Genomic DNA, 12,128 nt, shown 5'->3' on the forward strand with positions numbered 1-12,128 from the left:
TGTCTCCCTGTTTCTTCATTTGTAAAATGGGTATAATGTCAGCAACATACCTCAAGAATTAATATAAAGATTGGATGCTGGGATCTGTGCCTAGAAGCTCTTAAGCATGTCTGGACATTGTAAGTGCTCAGTAAATTTATTTTTGTTATTATAATGAAGTAGATGAATATAATAATGATGTATTGACTCATTAATTATATTTTCTGTTGGCCTATATCACTACTGCCCAAGTAGAAGAAAATTTCCTGCAGAATAGACTGTCATCCTATTTTGCTTCTTATAGAATGTCTTGCATAGAGTAGATATCTCATTACTACTTATTTTTAAAGATTTTATTTATTTATTTATTTATTTGAGAGAGAGAGAACATGAGTTGGGGATGGGGATAGCGGAGAGGAAGAAGCAGGCTCCTCACTGATCAGGGAGTCCAAGGCAGGGCTCAATTGATCCCAGGACCCTGGGATCATGACCTGAGCTGACTCAGCCACCGGGGCACCCTTCATTACTATTTATTGATTGATGTATTCCTTCAAGCACAAGTAAGCTGAGTAGTGGTAGAGGTGTCAGTATTCCCTTTATAGGACCTGCAACAGTTCAGGAAATAATATGAAGGAAAAAAAATGCTAGTCTGTCTAAATGAATCTGACTAGATTTTTATTGCAAGAAGACTTGTCAGCCTCACGAAATAATTTTGATTAACACATAAAAAACAGAAAAAAGCATGTCTTAGTTCTGACTGCTATAACAAATGACCATAGATTGGGCAATTCAAACAACGTTTATTTTTCACAGTTCTGGAAGCTTGGAAGTCTGAGATCATGCTGTCTGCATAATCAGGTTCTGAGGTATAGAGGGCCGACTTCCCTTGGTGTCCTCACATAGCAGAAGGAGAGCTACTTAGCTCTCTGGTCTCTTCTAATAAGGGCACTAATTCCATTCATGAGGGGCCCATTCTCGTGTCCTAATTACCTCCCATTGGCTGCACTTCCAAATACCATTACTTTGGGATTTGGGTTTCAGCATTCAACATTCAGAATTTTGAGGAGACACAAACATTCAGTCTATCTCAAGCCTTTCTGCACAACACATCTTCACACTTGCCTTCAGAGTTTAAGCTTTCCTAACACAGCCATTTGCCTTGACAGGAAGTGGGGAAACCATGAAAGGGGTCAGGGGAAATGTGTGTAGCATCCTATCCTTGACCTTATCTCTCATCTATTTACCCTATGAAGTCCACTCATCTTTATGAGGGCTGGTAATAGTCCATAACTCTGTGCCTTCAAGGCTGAATTAATCTCATTTACTAGATCCTTCAGCCCCCATGGCATCCCTTGGACTCTCCCCAATACCCCATATATTGTAACTTTGTTAAATTAACATTTGTTGAGTAGAGCCCCAGATTCTGGATGGTCAGCCACAGTCCAACAAAAGACCACAGGGAAAAGTAAAATAGAGAAGTTTATGACTCACAGATCCTGGAGTATGTATACAGCATACCTGGAGGGACCACATGGGGAGTCTAAGCAGGGTACAGGTAGAGCATGGCAGGACCTGGGGCACGTGCCTTTATTAGTGTCCATGGGTGCGAGTGGTTTGGAGTTCCCAGGCTAAAGATGGACTGGTCAGTTCAAACCGAAAAGAGGAGTTTTGGTAAGCTTCAAGAAGGGAGGGGTCTTAGAAGGGCTGCATTAGGGGAAGGCACTGGGGAGAGTGCTCATGACAGGATTGTCGGGGGGGGGGGGAAGGGAGTCCTATCAGGAATTTACATTTACTTGTGAGTTTGCAGGCTGTTAACTAGGGCATGTTAACTCTTCCTTGATGGAGGAGCTAGTGTCAATTCAAGGCAGGCCACTTGGCCACACAAAATGGATGCCAAGGCAGCAATATTATGGGGTAGTTCAGTTACACTCTCAACATCCTAGTGAACAGTAATAATGAATTAATCAGGTTGACCTTGTCTCCTAACATTCCCTTTCTCAGGTCCCTTACTCAGCCTCCGTTCTGTTAATCTAACCCTCCAAGTCCTTTTCTCCTGAATCCATTCACATCAGTTTATCTGCTTGAAACGTACCTCCCACCTCCCACACATCTTCCTTTGATTGCTTATCATCCTACAGTCTCAGATTACATGATATGTCCCTAGCCTTTTCAGACACCCATTCTAAAAGTCTTCACTCTTAAGCTATTGCGTATTTTATTTTGTACATATTTCACTTTTGTTTGTTTGTTTCAAAGAAACAGCCATGTTGCCTCCCTTATGTATGTACTATTACCTAGAAAAATGCTAGACATATAGTAGGCAGTCTATTTTGAAAGATATGCATAAAGAAATAAAAGATGAAAAATGAAACATTAAAATAATGTCAAAATATTTTTCACTTAAATAATTTAGATGTTGACTAGTAAATTCTTTTAATGAAAGCAGTATACAATTCTCAAAAAGCATCTCTTAAATTTTTACTGGTAGTCTTTCAATAGAAAGTGGGATTACTGAAATAATGTTAAAATAATGTTTGCTTTAAAATAACTGAAAATTGTGGTAAATTCTTATTAATTAAGGAGATACTGTACAGTACTCAAACAAAAAAATGTCTCTTGAATTTTACTGATATTTTTTTCCAATTCTTTCCAAGTGTTACATAGAAATTCATGCCAAAATTTGTAAAGTGTTTTGCATTTCCAGTGAATTTTTTCCTTTGTTTTATATATGCACCTGTTTTCAACTTCTACATATGTAATTCTCCCAAAAAAACTAGATGAAGAATTGGCATCTACAAAAATCTGGTGTTTTCAGAATTACATTTATTTAAATGCAATTGGTCTAATCTATTCTAGAGAACAGATATAAAAAGATAAGAAAATATTTTATAAATATGTTTGATGTAAGATCATGCTCTTTTTCCCTAACACAAAAGAAAGACAAAAGTATAATTTAATTTTTACTTTGCTATTTGTCCTGTAAATACTTTTGTATCATTTTATTAAAATTTTATCAAATGGCCTAATCACATTGAATAGACTTTCCCTAATGTCCTCCAATACTTTTCCATGAACTTGTCCCAGTGTTTAAAATTCCTTCCAACATTTGTTTAAGCAGACTTGAGTTTAATTTCACTCCCCTATTGCATTAGTCCTTTTTTTTTTTTTTTGGATTTATTTAGTTATTTGGGGGAGGTGGAGAGAGAGAGACCTCCAGTGGGGTGAGGGGCAGAGAGAGAGAGAATCTCAAGCAGACTCTGTGCTGAGCGTGGAGCCTGAAACCGGGCTCAATCTCATGACCCTGAGATCATGACCTGAGCTGAAAGCAAGAGTGGGACGCTTAACTGACTGAGCTACCCAGGCACCCCTCCCCTATTGCCATAGTCATGAGCAAATTCCTCCTAGTCATTTTTAACAACTGTCCAGTGCAATTTCTCTTTGACAATTCTCTTATCCAGGTAACCTGTTTTGAGAGAAGCCCAATTTGGTAGATAGGAAAGGAATTGAAAGACAAGCCAAAAGACCAAAGACAGGAAAGGTATTGAAAGACCTTAACTGAAGGGCCAATAATATAACACCACAATCTGGCAAGCTTAGGGTTAGTTTTTCCTCTAGGTGAACTAGATGGGTTGGTTGAAGGTAGGAGTAGAATTAGATCGGTTACAGTGAATTAAAAATCAGCGTTTTCTTCACACATTAGGTTAGAGTGTAAATGAATTTTGACCCCTTTACTCAAGTTATAAAAGTTATAGCAGAGCCAACAAAACTCATGAAAGTCATGCTACTGTTATAAGCCAATCCGGGCACCCTCCCTTCACAGAGAGTATTGGAGGAATCAAGCTGCTCTGGGAAGCAATTGACAACAGCTCAGCATTTAAAGTGAAATATGAGCATTTGTGGATGTAAATAGTAAGAACTTCTTGAAAATAGCAGTAAGGCACATAAAATAAAGAAAGTAAATGATTCCTACACAGACATAATTAAACAATAATGCCATAAGATAAACAGAAGAGGATTAGTATGAGCTGTAAGAGGAGTAATTTAAACTAGAAAAGAATGCATATTATTCCCTTAGTCCCTGGCTAAGTGATTTCTTCCAATTCAAAAACTAGTAAACTGCAATATATATATATATATATATATATATAATTTTTTTTCTATCAACATAAATCCAAAACCCTAACCTATTGTGCATGTTATTCTTGAGACTATGCCCAAGAGTTATACAAAGTCCGGATATATGACTTAACTATCAGATGCTAGAGAGGCCCTTTCACTCACTGGCCCTCAATCTTCACTAGCTACATTCATGATACCCAATGTGAAGATCTTCATGGTCCCTTTGATCTAGAGATCTGTTGCTTTTGTCCCATCTTTTAGGATGGGACAAAAGAAAAAATTTGTTGTGGCTAGAACCCCAGTACTCAATACCCAGCATGCCCAAAAGTCATTTCCCTGAGGTTGGCTACTTCTCTGGGGTCACAGCCAGGGAGCAGGGCATATGTGCCTATTACTCTGTGGTCGATAGATTCTGTCTCCTTCCTAGGCTCTAGGAATTGTGTCTATGTCTCCTGCTCCTCAAAAACCTTAATCCACTTCCCTTCCACTCTGTGACACCAAAATTCTCTATTTTTAGAGCAAGAGCTAATACAAATCAGATTATTCTTCTTATGAGTAAATAAAATGATATATTAGAAGTTATTTAACATGGCTGAATGCTAAAGTTGCAATGCAGATTATTCTTGTCAATTATATTTTTTCTAAAAGCAAATTAGACTATCCAAGGTAAAAAATAAATTTTTGATTACCTTCATCGTCCTGTCAAATGTTTACACCAAAACCCATTTCATAGAATTTCTGGATATCACGTATATTTACACATATATAGGTAGATAGATATGAAAATATGTACACATTTACACATACCATTATGAATATATATACACATATATCTTAAATTAATATATAGTAAATCCATATATATTTTTTTCTCATTTAAGAATATAGTTACAATTACCTTTCACAGATAATTTGGACATTTGCTTCAAGTTCCCAAGTAATGAAGCCTTCTAGGTATTGCTGTGTAAGGAAACCTGAAGCAGGTGAGCAATATCTGCAGATTTCTAGGGTCAAGGGTAGAGAAAAGCTATGCCGTTCTTACCTTTCTGGCTTAATAAGGTTTGCTTCTCTGTGTTTGGGCCCTCTGCTTTCATGACACTAGGTAGGATGACTCAGAAACAAAAGTTCCCACCAATCTATGAATTTTAAGTTATGTTCCATGAATATAATTGTAGAGGGTAATCTCTCACTTTTAAACCACTCAAATTAAACAGATTATTAAATAATGTATGTTAGCATGTCTAGAATAGTGCCTCTTATGCCAGGTGGGCTTTCAGTCCATGCGTACTTAATCCAGCTATGAAATATAAGAAAGGGAGTTTATAGCAAGGATGGTCTTAGATCTTAAGTGTTTTTTTGTAGTCTAACATGAATTTCAAACATGAAGAGAGAGCTATTCAGAGGGCTTGATGCCTATTCAAGTTCACACACTTGGAGTGAGAATTAGAACCTAAGATACATAACGTCCAGGCTGGCAGTCTTTCCTCATGCCATGATACTTCCTTAGACACTGGTATCATAACAGGATCATACTGCATTAATATGTAGATCCTGATTTGCCATGAAATAGCTCCAGAAAACTTTTTGGCCCTAAAATATAACAGATAGATTGAATAAGCAATCCAAAACATTTCACAAGTTAAAATCCTATGGAGACAAATGTGTGTTCTCTCACTGTTTCTTCCAGTGAAAACAGACAGGTGGTATCTATAGATTACAGAGCCAGGAACTTGGCTTATTTCTGACTTGTGAGCTCTCATTGCCAATCCCAATCCTGACAGTAGCTCATTAAAAGACGCTGGGCAAGCTATTGTTCTCCATATGAGAACGTCCTCATTATGCAAAGAGAATCCTGAACACAAACCTGGCTGGGAGCTGCATTACAGCTGCAAATATTGGCATTAGTGACTTCTTCCTTTAGGAAACAATCTCAGATGCAACACCCTCCTTCTTTGATTGTATGACTCTGTAGCATTCTCATTGGGATTATCCTCATCTGACCCTGACCTCTGGCACTCCTGAAGAAATCTGTTTGCTTCCCTAAATTCTCTTCCTGCTCACCCTTCCACCGTAAGCTTCCAGAAGCTCTAGCCACAGCACTCTTCTTTTTTCTCTCTACTCCAAATGCTCTTTTGGTGAAATTGATCCATCGTTTCCATTCAGGTGATTCCAAGTCTTCGTTTAGTACTTCAAATTCCTCTTAAATATGTGTTATGGGTTGAATTATGTCTCCCCAAAAATTCATTTGTTGAAGTCCTAGTCCCCAGTGCCTCAGACTATGACCTTATCTGGGAATAGGGTTGTCAGATATATAATTAGTTAAGATGTAGTTGAGATGACGTTATACTAGAAAAGCATGGGCTATGAATTCAATATGAGTCTTGTCCTTATAAAAGGAGAAATTTGGACATACACATAGTGAGAACACCATGTGAAGGTGAAGGCAGAGACTGTGGTTCTATAAGGCTAGGAATGCCAGAGATGGCCAGGAAACCACTGGAAACTAGGCAAGAGGCATGGGACAGATTCTTGCTTATAGCATTCAGAAAAGACTAGTCCTACCCAAACCTTGATCTTGGACCTCCAGAGCTATGAGACAGACAATAAATTTCTTTTGTTTAAGACACTCAGTTTGTGTTAAGTCATTACAGCAGTTATAGCAAACTAATACAGTATTGTAAGCACTAGTATGTAATCATCAAATTCTGTTTCCCCTACCTTTTGCGTGCATGTCTAGATGACGTTTTCAGCCTCCTCATAATTAAACAACTGTTCTGGCCAAAGGAAATGTGAGTGGAAATGATCTATATATTTTTCAGGCCTGGTCCATAAAAATATCCGAAGGAAATCTAGGGTTATTCCTATTGTCTAACATATTGTTTTTTTCCTCACATTTCTGTTTTTGAATTTAACCTGAGTGACCAGAAAATATTTCATATCAAATATCCAAAAGCAAACTCAACATCTAAACCCTTTCATGGCCATATACTTTCCATATTTATTCTCTCACTCATTCAGCTATTCTCCCTGAACTTGCTAAATTTGGGGATTATTCCCTTTACCTTCATTTTCCTTATTTTCACAAATCTCCTTCATATGCAAAACTCATTGATACTCCTTCTGAAATATTTCTCACATGGATGCATTCTTTGATTTTTACCCCTCATGCATACATCAGTTTAATTTTTGGTACTAATGCGGTTATTTTCTGTCTAGCCCTCCTATCTAAAAACTTACTCATTCTAATATTTATATGCCCCAAACCAGTGGTTTTCAAATTCCTAGTTATGAACCAATTCAAGGCCTTACAATGAAGCTAATGGGCCATAAACATTATTTTAAAAAGAGACAAAATATGGGTGCTTGACTGGCTTAATCAGTTAAGCATCTGACTCTTGATTTCAGCTCAGGTCATGATATCAGGATTGTGAGATCGAGCCCCACAGCAGGCTGTCTGCTCAGCATGGAGCCTGCTTGAGATTCTCTCTCTCCCTCTGCCCCTCCCCCCACTCTTGCAAGCATGTGTACATGCGCTCTCTCTCAAAAAAAATAAATAAATTTAAATAAAAAGAGACAAAATAGAACGGCAGAACATATTGAGGAATAAAATATAACACAAGTAGAGACACATCCCTTATAAGTGTGTATAAGTAATTTTATGGAAACTTTTTCATGACGTATGCATGTATATATGGGGCAAGTGGTGATAAAGTATATCTCTTACTGTGATTTCAGTCAAATAAAAATAAGCATGGCCTTATGCTACTGACATGCTAATATTTAAAGGGTACAGTTCCTAGTATGTCAGTTCTAGGCTAAAAAGAAATATAAATGCCCTCCCACAACGCTTTTGCATATAAGATGAACTCTAATATACCATACACAATTCTATCTTCCAGTATAGTGGGATTGTTCACTGTTTCCTTTACACATCTTCATGTTTGTACCTCTGAATGTTTACTCAGACTCTTCCTTAGGGATGAAATCCATCCATACAACTCCACTTCTATACGACCATCTAACAAAGACTGCACACACAGCACAACATTCTTGCAGTTTCCCCTGATATCCTGAAAATATCATGAGAATACCTTGGACCCTAATCCAGAATTTCTCATGTCCTGTCTAGCATTTCTGCCTTCTGTGTACTTGCCCTATCATGTAAACTTTTTTTCTTTTAAAGATTTTATTTATTTATTTGACAGAGAGAGAGAGACAGCCAGTGAGAGAGGGAACACAAGCAGCGGGAGTGGGAGAGGAAGAAGCAGGCTCCCAGCGGAGCAGGGAGACCGATGCGGGGCTTGATCTCAGCACCCTGGGATCACACCCTGAGCCCAAGGCAGACGCTTAATGACTGCGCCACCCAGGTGCCCCCCTATTATGTAAACTTTAGTACAAGAGAAAGATCTTAGCCCAATGTCAAAAGTGTTGCTGAAGTGATAATTAATAGACTTGTGCATAAAAATCAACAAATAAATACAGCTTGCTAAATATTGTGCATGGGTGGGTGAATATCTCTCAGGTTTGTTAAATATAGTGAATAAATGTGAAGTCTCCCTGACTCAGAATTCATTGAGAAATGCTTTTAAAACAATGAATATGATACAAAGGGCAAGAAATAAAAATTAATACTTCACTAGATACTGTAATTTCACAAGTTATAAAAAACTGCGGCTGCCCATTCTTAGATCTGGACCTAAAGAATATACACAAATGGTCAACCAACTCAGGTTCTGAGTGGCTACCACCTGAGGACACTGGATGCCCTGGGTGATGACAGAACAATCTTGAATTCCCTAGTAAGACCTCCGATAATGAACCTACTCCCTCAATGACCCTACCTCTCAATATGAGAACATGTATGTCTGAAAATATTTTCCCCCAGGTTTAGTGCCCTGGTAAATGTCTACCATATTATAAGAGATTCTATGAATTGTGTGGGGCAAATGCACATATGAATAAAATAAGTTTCCTCAAAGGAACTTAAAGTAATTTATAGAAAGCAAATATGGACATATGTAAAATAATAAAGTAAATAAATTTCAGAAACAGGCAATAAATGCAAATATAATATAGGATGCTGGATAGCTTCCAGTTTCAAAATTGAATGAGGACCTTAGTTAAAAGTAGACAAGTATGACCATCAGTGAAAAGTAAGATAGAGATGATGAAGAGCAGAGATGACCAGAGATCAAGCACCTCAAAAACAGAAAACTAGTTATCATGACCAATAAAATTAAAAATTATCAAAATAAAAAATAAAAAGATAGAAAGCTGCTCTTATGTCTTATTTAAACTTTGGCGCACATAGCTGCTCTCACTTCTGAAAAGTGATGGCATTGCTGGTTGAGTTTCCTGTATGACTTCCATACTATAGAATGTCTGAGACCATATTAAATCTCCAGATTCTGGTATGGTCTGAAGTATATCCTGACTTCATTTCTGAGAACTGAATCAAAACTTAGTGTCCTTGAAACATTAGAATTCCTTTTGCTTTGGCAGTACTCTTCTATTCTATAGCCATGGCTTACATTTAAATTCAGAGTCATTCTCTGTTACAGAAGCTAATTATTTTTGACATACATTCTAAAATCAAGTGCAAATGGTGTTCCTCATTTCCAATTCAGGAAGTTAAGAGTCTTTGTGCTAATTGGGTGGGGGAGTACTTAAGCTAATATAGTAATGAAGTAAAATATTCACCTTCAGAATCCAAAAAATATATGTTATTAGTGTTTCTTCAATATTCAAGGACCAGATGATATTAAGTCTCTATAGTCTAAAGATTGTGCTATAACGACAGAAATTAGAATAGTTTAAAATACCTCACGGGACAATCAAGAAAAATACAGTTTTAGGCAAATCTAAAAAAAACCTGTATTTTCATATCCATTGACCTGCATCTCAAAGCTTATAGAATAATAAAACATACTGAAGACATTTTTATATAACATAAACAAATTAGTTCAGGGAAAACAAAGATGCCAGTTATAATAATATTCAAAGTTAAAGGAAAGACTAGTCTATATTATTCTCAGACAGAAGACATAGGAATATATATTAAAGAAAGAGATAAAACCACCTAATATATTATAATTTAAATGAAAATTAAATTAAGGTTTTCTGGGATTGATGTCTGAGGTATTGTTATTGAGGCAGTAATTGAATCCGTTTCTGAGGCACTACCTATTTTTTAAAATGTGTATGTTAAATAATCTGCTGTTTTCACATTTCATGGAATATTATACAAGAAGCCATTATTTATAAATATTTGCAGATAAGCCAATTTTGGCATGTGAAAATTACTATTTGATCATTTCTATCAGAAGAAAGATTTAGTCTATATGAAATTAAATCAGCAGTTTATTGCATAATAAAAACAACTAATGGTTTTTGAGTGTGTACTGTGTGCCAAGTTTATTTCCAAGCTCCTTACAAGTATTCATATATTTAATTTTTATGACAGTTTTATGAAACAGATAACATGTTCTAACAAGATGCAGGCTGAGGGCTCTGATTTTGAAGGTGATTGTGTTGCCATCACTCCATTTGGGTGTTTGGCCCATAGCTTTTCTGCCCACTCTTAGTTAAGACAAGATGCTTCAATCCCTTTAACTAACAAACACAATCTTGATAAGACATGTGGATGTTGCAAACAAGATGTCCTCTATGCAAATTTGATCTAAGCCTTTTTATTTCCTTTTCCCTCTATTGAACTTCATTTCACCTGAATGCTTACAAAAAGAAAAGAAAAGAAAAAAAAAAAGGAAAAACAAAAAGGCAAGTTTGGCTTTTTCTCTAGTCTTTTTTTGTTTGTTTGTTTAACCAGTTTCTGATTGGGACCTCCAGCGGACATGAGATGCGTGGTGGGAAGACGTGATCAGACATTACGGTAGGGGTTTGAACTGGCTGCAGTATAACCTGCCTTTGCCCTCCTATGTGTGCCTGATGACTCTCTCTTGTGGGTTCTTTAGAGTCTTCTGCTGGGAACCTCCATCCTCCAGATCTTTTGACCCGGCTGAATGAATCCCTTTTGGGTGGTCACTTTCAACACCACCTTTAGCCCCCAGGGGTCTGGAGTTTACCTGCATCTTGCTGTTGTAGTTCTTCCACTCTTCCACGTCCTTATTAAGCAGGACCTCCTAGGAACCATGGTTGTCCCCTCCCATACCTGGTACGCAGGAAGGATTTATACACGTCCTCTGTTTTTGAAAAAGGCTGAGTCTGTGATTGCAAACCCAAGTCAGTACAATGTCTACCTCCGACTGATCCCCAAAGTGCTGCTATCTTCACTTTCAAAGTAGTAGTTCAGTTCTTCTTTGATCCTCCAGATCTCTGTGGAAGTCTGGGGCTTGTATTCTGTGGTTCACATCTTCAGGAAACATAATTTAGAAATCAAAGTGGTCCCGTTGCTTTGCCAACTGGAGGAAAAGGAGATAGAATCCTTCCTCTTCTTAGGAATTCACATTCTAACACAGCTCTCTCCAAAAATCCTTCTCATTGCTTTCTCTTCTCATCCCTCAGATCTGTTTTTTTTTTTTTAACTTAGATCTACAAAGGCCTACAAATAATGGAATTCATTTTTGTCATTCCTCTTGTAAAGTCTACATGTAAAGATTTTTCCACATGTACTTTGCTGTCCTCTATTTTATTTGTATTTTAGCCAGCTTCGAGGTACAAAAGTCCTGTGTAGCCTCCTGTCAATATTTATGTGACAAACGTCAATATATGTTATGAAATTATAATTTATTACATGCTGTATATATATCCATATGATTGTATGTATATTATATGTGCTTTTTCAGAGTAATGTTTTATTACCAAAGATAGTCATTAGAAATAAATTAGGGTAAGAGTCATTCTTTTTTTTTTTTTTAAAGATTTTATTTATTTATTCGACAGAGACAGAGACAGCCAGCGAGAGAGGGAACACAAGCAGGGGGAGTGGGAGAGGAAGAAGCAGGCTTCTAGCGGAGGAGCCTGATGTGGGGCTCGATCCCAGAAAGCTGGGATCACGCCCTGAGCTGAAGGCA

This window comes from Ursus maritimus, unplaced genomic scaffold, assembly GCF_017311325.1.
Source record: "Ursus maritimus isolate PB19 unplaced genomic scaffold, ASM1731132v1 scaffold_13, whole genome shotgun sequence".
In the NCBI taxonomy this organism is placed as follows: Eukaryota; Metazoa; Chordata; class Mammalia; order Carnivora; family Ursidae; genus Ursus; species Ursus maritimus.